At 37.6% G+C, this 9500-nt stretch overlaps 1 pseudogene; it reads left to right on the top strand.

The window, feature by feature from the left end:
- The first annotated feature begins 687 nt into the window (after window positions 1-687).
- On the top strand, window positions 688-8867 carry LOC112517838 (annotated as a pseudogene).
- Window positions 8868-9500: the final 633 nt, after the last annotated feature.

Below are 9500 nucleotides of genomic sequence, written 5' to 3'. Positions count from 1 at the left end.
AATCACTGACAAAATATATTTTAATTTTAATTAAAGTAAACTTTATCAAAAATCTTTTTTAAATGTAATTATTTTTTTGTAAATGTAAGTACTTTTTTGTTATATTTGTTTAATTTTATAGATCTAAATATTTTTTGGTTCAAAAAAATATTTAGGGGCTTAATCGTTCAAAATATGGATGTTCATTGAGTTTTTTTTCCTGATTTTTTTCACTATTTTACCACTTTAACTAGTTGTACAAGTCATAAGAATGTATCCAACATGTTTTATAAAAGTTCAAGAAGTTATTTAACATGTTTTGGATTGTTTAAGGACTTATTTGTTCCACAAATTGTCCAATGAATTATTTAACATTTTTTGGAATGTCTAAGGACTTATTTAACATATTTTGGAATGTCCAAGGATTTATTTGTTCCAAAAAATTATCCAAAGACTTATTTAACATGTTTTGGAATGTCCAAAAACTTATTTATTCTAAAAAAAAATTTAATGACTTAATCATTCCAAACAAGAAATTTTTCCCTTGTTTTAAATAAGCAATCCCAAACATCACTCCACACCTGGAGATCCATGGCAGTTCAACGGCGTTATGAGGGCAACTCCAATCGAACGGCAAAATCTTAGTTTTGCCGTTCTTTTGGTTCCAATCGGCCTGCAAAATCACCAAAGATATAGCGGGTCTTGAAAATGACCGGCATATTTGCCGGGAAAGAAGATGGACGGTATTTTGCCAAAGAGGTGGTCCCCACCAACTTTTTGTAATATTTAATGATTTTTAAATAAGTTATAAATAAATAAATAATTATAAATATTAAGTTTTAGGTTTTTATATGTTATTTTAATGTGGGTTCCATAAATTTGGTATTTTTTTTAGAGTCGGATTAGAGTTGAGGTTTTTTTTTGTGTTTATGGGCCATCATATTTGGTGTTTTTGGTGGTTTTTTTTTTGGTGATGAGGTTGGAGTTGCCGCGAGAGGCCCCACCGGACGCCGCCCTCCAACGGAGCGCTTTGTCCCCGACCACCATTCACCACTCCAACACCTGTAGATCCATGGCAGTTCAACGGCGTTGGTGGGGAGGGAAACCGCCGAGATTCGGACGCTAGTTCCCTCTTCTTCCTTCTCTGCTGGCGCCAATAACCACCGTTCGGCCACCGCCGTCTCAATTACTGACCGATCCTACCAAAGCCACGCTGTTTCTACCATCAACTCCTACCTCTCCGCATGTTCCTTCCAGATCTCTTTCAAACTTAAACCTCTTCCGTCTAACAAAGACATCACCGAAACCCTAAAATTCGTTCTCACGCGCCTTGAATATCCGCCTGGTAAGCAACTCCAATCGAACGGCAAAACCCTAGTTTTGCCGTTCTCTTGGATCCAAACGTACGCCAAAAACACCAAAGTTTTGCCGGAGGAAGGAAATAAACGGCAAATTTGCCGTGGAAGAGATGGACGGCAAAAGGTTGGAGTTAGAGTTCTTTTTGGTGTTTATGGGTCCACCTATTTGGTGTTTTTTTTTGGTGTGAAAGGTTGGAGCTGCCCTAATAAGTTCGAAGACGATTTGTTCATAGTTCTGAAATACTTGAATTGCCCGATCAAGATGAACAAGTCAGCCTTGAAAGCGCCTGGAACACCTCACTCATTTCCTAGTGTTTTAGCCGTGCTTCTTTTTGCAATGTATAACGAACACCTTGAAAATTCCACTCAATCACAGTCGATTTCTGGAGATAGTATATTCACTTATACCCTGAATACCTACCTGCATTACATAAAGGGAGATGATGATGCAATGGAAAGGGAAGATGACAATTTCATGGAGAAGTTACAACAGGTATTAATGTCTTCATTCGTTTAAATAGTATAACTAAAAAGTGATTTATTTAGGTTGATTTTAGTTCATAAAATGTTGATAATAGGAAAAAAGTTTCATGGAGGAGAATGTAAAGGTCAAATAAGAAAATGCTAAGGATTTGGAGGCAAAACTGGAGGCTATGAAGTCTGGACCATCGCCCGGGGAAGCAAAGGAGGAGGAAAAGACTATGTTAGAAAAGGATATCAAGAAGTTCAATGAATTGATTGAGCAGTTGCATGCAGATGAGGTGAATGTGGAGAAGCTAATAGAAGAAAAAGAGAAGGAATTGGGGATAAAAATTGAGGAGAAGAATAGGATCTGTCAGGAGTAAGAGGAATTAAAGAAGAAAGTGGAGGAGAAGTGTTGGGATCTTAATGCTCTCATCGGGACAAAGTTTAAGGAGCTGGAGGCACTTCAGATTGAATGCAACCAGGCTATCCGGAGGTACCTTCTGCGCTCTGTGAATTGTTTTTATAACTACTTGTGATATTTGGTACAAATGCTTATAGAATTCGTCATTTCTTTTATTGCTGACATCTTACAGTTTGATCTACATGCAAATCCACGATTTTTTTATTAGATGCATGATTTACAATTTGATCTACATGCAAATCCACGTATTTTTTTTATTAGATGCATGAGGTAGAATGGTGCAGGCGTTATGCTGGTTTATGATTGATTCTGTTGTTTTGACATGGAATCATGTATGATGTGAGAATTTCTCATCACTTGCCTAAAAGTAATTTTTAGTGGGCACAAGATTTTGTTGTACTTTCTTTCCTTTTTTTACCTGGCATTGTCATTGTCTAAAAGCCAAGGCCATCTGCTAATTTGATGCACACAACACAACATGAACATGAAATATTTGAGCTCACATCACTATTGATTTTTTATGGTTTCCTTGTTGAATCTTAGGTTGAAACTAGGAAATGATTTTCAGTATGAGTTGAATGCCAAAGGTTCAACACCTGCTGAGGTGCTTGGCATGGATTATAAATCAACACTGAAGCCTGCACTCAGTTCCTCCAGTGATGAAGTAAAGAGAACTTCAATGGAAAATCTGGAAAGTTTGATATCTCTTCAGCAAGTATCCCATGACATTATGTGACAGCCGTCAAATTCGAACTCCGGAGACTACGATCCCTCAGAGCACGGTTACGATAGTGGTAACGATGTCACTGAATCTTCGGCGCGATCACCCACCCCACAGCCGCCTCGCTCTGTACCCGCGCGTCCTATAGCGCCACACGGAGTTAATGTTCGGGCGGTCCTCCACCTGTGAGGGTGTCTTTCTCCGCCCCATCTAGAGCCGTGAGGGAGCCATCACGATCACGCATTCGTAGTGTAACACCTCCACCCACTACCAGGACCACATCGGAGCGCTCTCCGGGTATGACTACCCTGGAGAATTTATGGGTTTTGGCATGGCTCAAGATCTTGAGATGTGTCAACTTAGGCTGGAGCATTATCGACACTTCGCTGATGGACTGATTACAGCCCTAGGCACTCAAGATAATATGATGGATCATTCACTAGAGTTGATTTTCATCGCTAGGAGAGCGATTAGGAGGTTGCACACTTATCTGGCAGTGTTAGCAGGAATTCTGATGATAGTGATGGGGTTGCTTATTTGGAGTCTTATGTGTTAGAGGATTTTATTTATTAAGTTGTTGATGGTGGAAATTTAAGACTTCCTTTTGAGGCTTGTAGCCGTGGTTTGTGAACAATTTTTCTTTTATATTGCACATCTTTATTTTATTTATGGATTTTATGAGACTCTACCTGCGACAGCCTCAAAAGAAAAATTGTTCACAAACCACGGCTACAAGCCTCAAAAGAAAGTCTTAAATTTCCACCATCAACAACTTAATAAATAAAATCCTCTAACGCATAAGACTCCAAATAAGCAACCCTATCACTATCATCAGAATTCCTGCTAACACCGCCAGATAAGTGTGCAACCTCCTAATCGCTCTCCTAGCGATGAAAATCAACTCTAGTGAACGATCCATCATATTATCTTGAGTGCCTAGGGCTGTAATCACTCCATCAGCGAAGTGTCGATAATGCTCCAGCCTAAGTTGACACATCTCAAGATCTTGAGCCATGCCCAAAACCCATAAATTCTCCAGGGTAGTCATACCCGGAGAGCGCTCCGATATGGTCCTGGTAGTGGGTGGAGGTTTTACACTACGAGTGCGTGATCGTGATGGCTCCCTCACGGCTCTAGATGGGGCGGAGAAAGACACCCTCATAGGTGGAGGAATGCGCTTTCGGGCGGTGGCCCGAACATTAACTCTGTGTGGCGCTATAGGACGCGCGGGTACAGAGCGAGGCGGCTGTGGGGTGGGTGAGCCGAAGATTCAGTGACATCGTTACCACTATTGTAACCGTGCTCTGAGGGATCGTAGTCTCCGGAGTTCGAATTTGACGGCTGTCACACATTACTGCAAAGATGGATGCAAAAAGAAATCGTATTGCTGCACTTCAATCACGGATTGATGAAGTAAGTCCCAACTATGTCTCTTTGCAGTATCAAAATGATAGATTTAAAAGTTTATTAAAGTTGCCCTATCTTAGACTCATTTATCGACCATGCAAATTTCAAAAATGCGTCTCCATTTTAAGGGAAAAAAGGAACAAGTTTCATCCATCTAAAGAATTTTAAAGTTTTGAATCAGAGGCCATATTGTGCTAGACTCGCATGCAAAGTACCTGAAGGACTATGTTTGAGATATTATAAGCATGACTGCTAGTTGGTTGGGTAAGATAGAAATACAGCTATCAAAACAGACACTTCATATGAAAATTCTCATATCTGCAATAGTGGATGCTGTGAGCATCTTTTGTTGTTAGTATGACTCATGGTTTGGACATTTGCGTGAGTATTTATATCACTGTCCTTACTTGTTATTAGGCTGTGTCAATGACACTCCTTCTTTATGGTACTTATGGTCAACCCTCTAAATTGATCTAGCTCAAGAAACCATGAATGAGGTCGTGTAGTACACATCTCACAGGTTAAAAGATGTGACAAGGTAGTATAATTGATGTTAGGCATGACCACAATATTTGCACACCATGATAGTTACCAACATCATTGACTTCACAACAGTTAGTACCATCAATGTCTGATCATTTCAAAATTCACATATCAACTACTCTATTATAGTCCTAAAAGCTAGTTTTTATCATGCTATCAAGAGTTAGGTTGTATCAAGATACAATTTTAAAGGCTATAGTAACCAACAAGACTAAACGAAGAGGCTTCTTGTCAAATAGTTTTTAGACAATAATTAGATGCAACACATGAAATAATATTTTAAATGAAAATAGTTCTTGATGATCAGAACACTTTCCGATAAACTTCTAAATGGCACCAAGACTATTTTTTTTAACTTCTATTTCTCATATAATATGTGCACACGAACATCTGAAACTGTAAGCAATGCCATAAAGTCAAAGTCTACATAACTACAAAGGTTTTTCTGCACATTGTTATGCTTGTGGCTCATCTCATTTAGTGGTAATGGTTTTATGTTTGTTATCATCTGAACTGTGGTTAAGCCGATAAGGATTAAGATTATATATGGTTGTAGTTCTTCATTTCTTCCAATGTTAATGGTTCTATGCATGAACATTTTTTAAGATGATAAGGGTTTGAAATTGGCAATTAGTATTTTGAAGGGGACATCTAGTTATGATACAAAACTTCTCTAGTGGACAAAATTTCAAAATACCAATTGATATCAAGTGCTTTGACCTCTACAAGAATATTTACTTGTTGGAATAACAATATGAAAAGGCGACAATGAGAGTGCTTGGTACATAACTGCAACATTCCAAGGATGAACATCAAGTTAACAACATGGCATCTTAATAAAAATATCCTTGCAATCAGTAGAAGATTAGGAGTACATGTAACAATTTTCACCAAAATTTAGCAAAGAAGCGACACCAATGATAGACATGACTTGTAAGTTTGATCAGTGACCCGACAAGTAATCAGGCTTATACATATCTCACTAGAATACATATCTTGTGTCGTTGATACTGATCAAAAGCACATCATAGGCTCACACATGTTTCAAGAACAATGTAAAACTCATGACCTGCAACTTCATAGCATAATACATCACCAAACAATCATCTAGCACCGTCTTTAGCTCAAGTTCCGTGCCAGTAACACCATATATTAAATAACTGTTTTGCCTTGAATTATTAACCCACACATATTACCACATCTCTTACATACTAATATATGTCTAATCTAAAGAACCAGAATCCCTAGTTCATCAAGCAAAGAGCTATGGTTGTACAAGTTATCAGATTTGCTTTTCCTAGGTGAGAGGAGAATGGTTTGACTTGTATTTCTGTATTTGGTGATGGTGGGATAAGCATTAAAACTTCATCAGGATCAGTGTACTAAGTTCTACGTAAGAAATATCTTTAAGAATCACCAAGACGTTCCAATCTCGAACATGCATTATGATCTAAAACAAATCTAGCCATAGGTTGTTGTTTTAATTAACAAACATGTTTAAATAAATCAACTTAAAATTCCAAAGTCTTGACTTCGTGGATTTCTTCAAAATAGTTACTCATTCTTAAAATTATGGCAACAAGAATCGACCTTGACTATCAATATGTAAGATCATCTACCCACTCAAATCTTCATAAGTTTCTACTTTATTTCATCATACCACCATAACACACTAGATATGTTTAAAAATCTTGTAAAATCGGTGCTTTATTACGATAGCGTGAATGTTGTTTTAGCATCATGTAGAGATCCATGTTGGACAGTAGGTCAGCACGCCTGCTGCCAATTGGCCATGGTGCTTCGGGTGGAAGTGTCGCTACTGAATTGTTTCGTCGGTCTTCTTAACTATGCTGTTAATTGCGGCGCTATTGTGCTGCAGTAGCAGATATCGGACTAAGGCAAAATAGCGGTGATCAAATATTGGTGAAAATTGCGGTTCCGATATTAGCGGCGCAATTGACCGATATTTGAGGTGAAATTGCAGACTGATATTGCGATATTCAAGCTTGGGCCTCTTTTGAACTATGTTGCTATTTTCCCCCCTTTTTGGCCTTTTATTTGAGTTTTTGACTTGGGCTTCTATTAGATTTGGGCTCTTATTTATATTTTAATCCATTAACATTATCACTTTATCAACATCGAGTTTAGAAACTTTAAATTAAGAGGTTAGGTTTTCAATTTCTTTCCATTATCGTCCCATCCTCACTGAATTCGACGACAGACACCCACTGAAACTATATATATGCATACACACACTTAATTATATATATGTATTATATGTATATGATATGTTTATGTATGCATACATATATATAATCTAAGAAATATTATATGAACCGCTATTTTTGGACCGCTATAACTGTTATTTCAAATATAGCTCCTGACTGCAATTTTGTATTTTGACTGCTATGACAGCATAGCTTCTTAACTTGATATCCTACTACAGTGACATCTAGGGATCTTAAACATGTCTATATCACCTTACATAGCACACTTTAATACATCTCCAAAATCCCTGTTATATAAGTTCATTTAGATTGTGGGTGATGATTATTAATTGACATGTCAGTGGGGATTTCTTGTTCTTCTGTCCTACAACTCATAAGGCCCTTACATCACAAAGTATATAAAACCACACCGAACCATCAAACAAGTAAAACTGAATCATGGAACACAGAAACCAGTGGATGATTGCATATCCCAGGGATGAATGAGCATTTAGAATGATTGGGACATGAATCTATAATAACATTAACCTAAAACATGTTTTGGATTGTTTTATCATCTCGAGACTATTTTAAGCAAGGACCAGATTGTTGTTTGTTTTCCTAAAGTCTTTGAGAAAGCCAATTATAGTAAATTTGGCTTGAATTTGATGATTTAGTCAATTCATTTATTAATATTTTTATTGATGGTGATGGTTTGATCAGGTGGAGAGTCACTTAAGCGTGATAAAGAATGAAACACAAGATTACACGTCCAGGTGCGCCATGGAGGCTAGGCAGTTGGTTCAGAACTTCGAAGCCGAGTCTCATCATATGGATGTTGTTGAAAAAGAAGCTCTTGAACTTGTTGAGGTAAGCTCAGTTTTTCCCTCCTTGCTTTGGAACAGTTTATTTAGAGTAAGGGTCTGTTTTTTAGCACCTTAATGGGACTCGCAGCTAGTTCTGTCAGTTATGCATGACTGTTTGATAGTGGCTTAATAATATAGAAAGTGGCCTATATAGTAAAATTCCAGGGGGAGCTTTATGCAGAAAGCCAAGTTTTTTCCAAACTTGCCCCTCCCAAAATCACATTCTTTTCATCTATGAAAAAACCCTCACGAACAAAAACCTTCCTAATCCATATAGACAGATAAATCCACACACATACGTCTTTATTCATACAGGACTTCAAGGAAAAACCAACCAAGCTTGGTATGCAAGATAGAACGTAACAAGATTTTGTTGTGCCGCCAAAATAGGTGGAACAAAAATCAAAAACAAAATTTGCAACTTACGAAACCACATAAGTCAAATTAAAACCCTAAAACCTTTCACAATGATTTCACCCGTTGTCTGTCTAGTCCTTCCTGCATACCAAACGTGCATTTAGGCTGATGACTATAATTGTTAATAAAATCAAAATAAATGTAACATTTGAAATAAGCAATTCAGTTTTGAGGTAAGCATGGGTTATTATTGTTTTGTGAAGAACTCGAAAGCAAGGCTGCAGGAAACAAAGAAGAGAAGCGAAGCGAAGCAAAGCAAAGAAGAGGTCGAGACGTGTGGTGAGGAGCGGTCGGCACTGATTTCAATCAAATATCAGTCAATTGTGCCGCTAATATCGGAACCGCAATTTTCATCAATATTTGATCACCGCTATTTTGCCTTAGTCCGATATCTGCTACTGCAGCGCAATAGCGCCGCAATGAACAGCATAGTTAAGAAGACCGGCAAAACAATTCAGTAGCAACACTTCCACCTGAAGCACCATGGCCAATTGTGTCCAACATGGATCTCTACATGATGCTAAGACAACATTCAGGCTATCGTAATAAAGCACCGATGAACTTAGTACACTGATCCTGATGAAGTATCCCACCATCACCAAGTACAGAAATACAAGTCAAACAATTCTCCTCTCAACTAGGAAAAGCAAATCTGACAACTTGAACAACCATAGCTCTTTGCTTGATGAACTAGGGATTCTGGTTCTTTATATTAGTATGTAAGAGATGTGGTAATATGTATGGGTTAATAATTCAAGGCAAAACAGTTATTTATATTTTGATTATATGATTTAAGAACATGTTTGGCTCGAAACATGGCTTGACTTGAAAGTTTTAATCAAGTTGAGTCGAACATCGGTGTTATGGAGCTTGGTTCGTTAAAATAAAACGAGTTTTATTGTCTTCAAGATTGACTCAGACTCAATAACTAGCAAGTCCGATGGCTTGTTAAAGGCTTGATTTCATTTCTTAACACATGTACTGTCAACGTTGGATAATTAAACACAAAGAGTAACATAGCATTACAGAAATTCGATTCTAGCTTATCACTACCACCAAGTAATTACGTACAAAATAGAGAAATTAACAAAAATAGCTATTTTTAGATAAGGACCA

Source organism: Cynara cardunculus, assembly GCF_001531365.2.
Source record: "Cynara cardunculus var. scolymus isolate 2C chromosome LG 9, CcrdV1, whole genome shotgun sequence".
NCBI classification, from domain to species: Eukaryota; Viridiplantae; Streptophyta; class Magnoliopsida; order Asterales; family Asteraceae; genus Cynara; species Cynara cardunculus.
The sequence above is the reverse complement of the archived record's forward strand: the minus strand, read 5'-3'. Positions and strand labels throughout refer to the sequence as shown.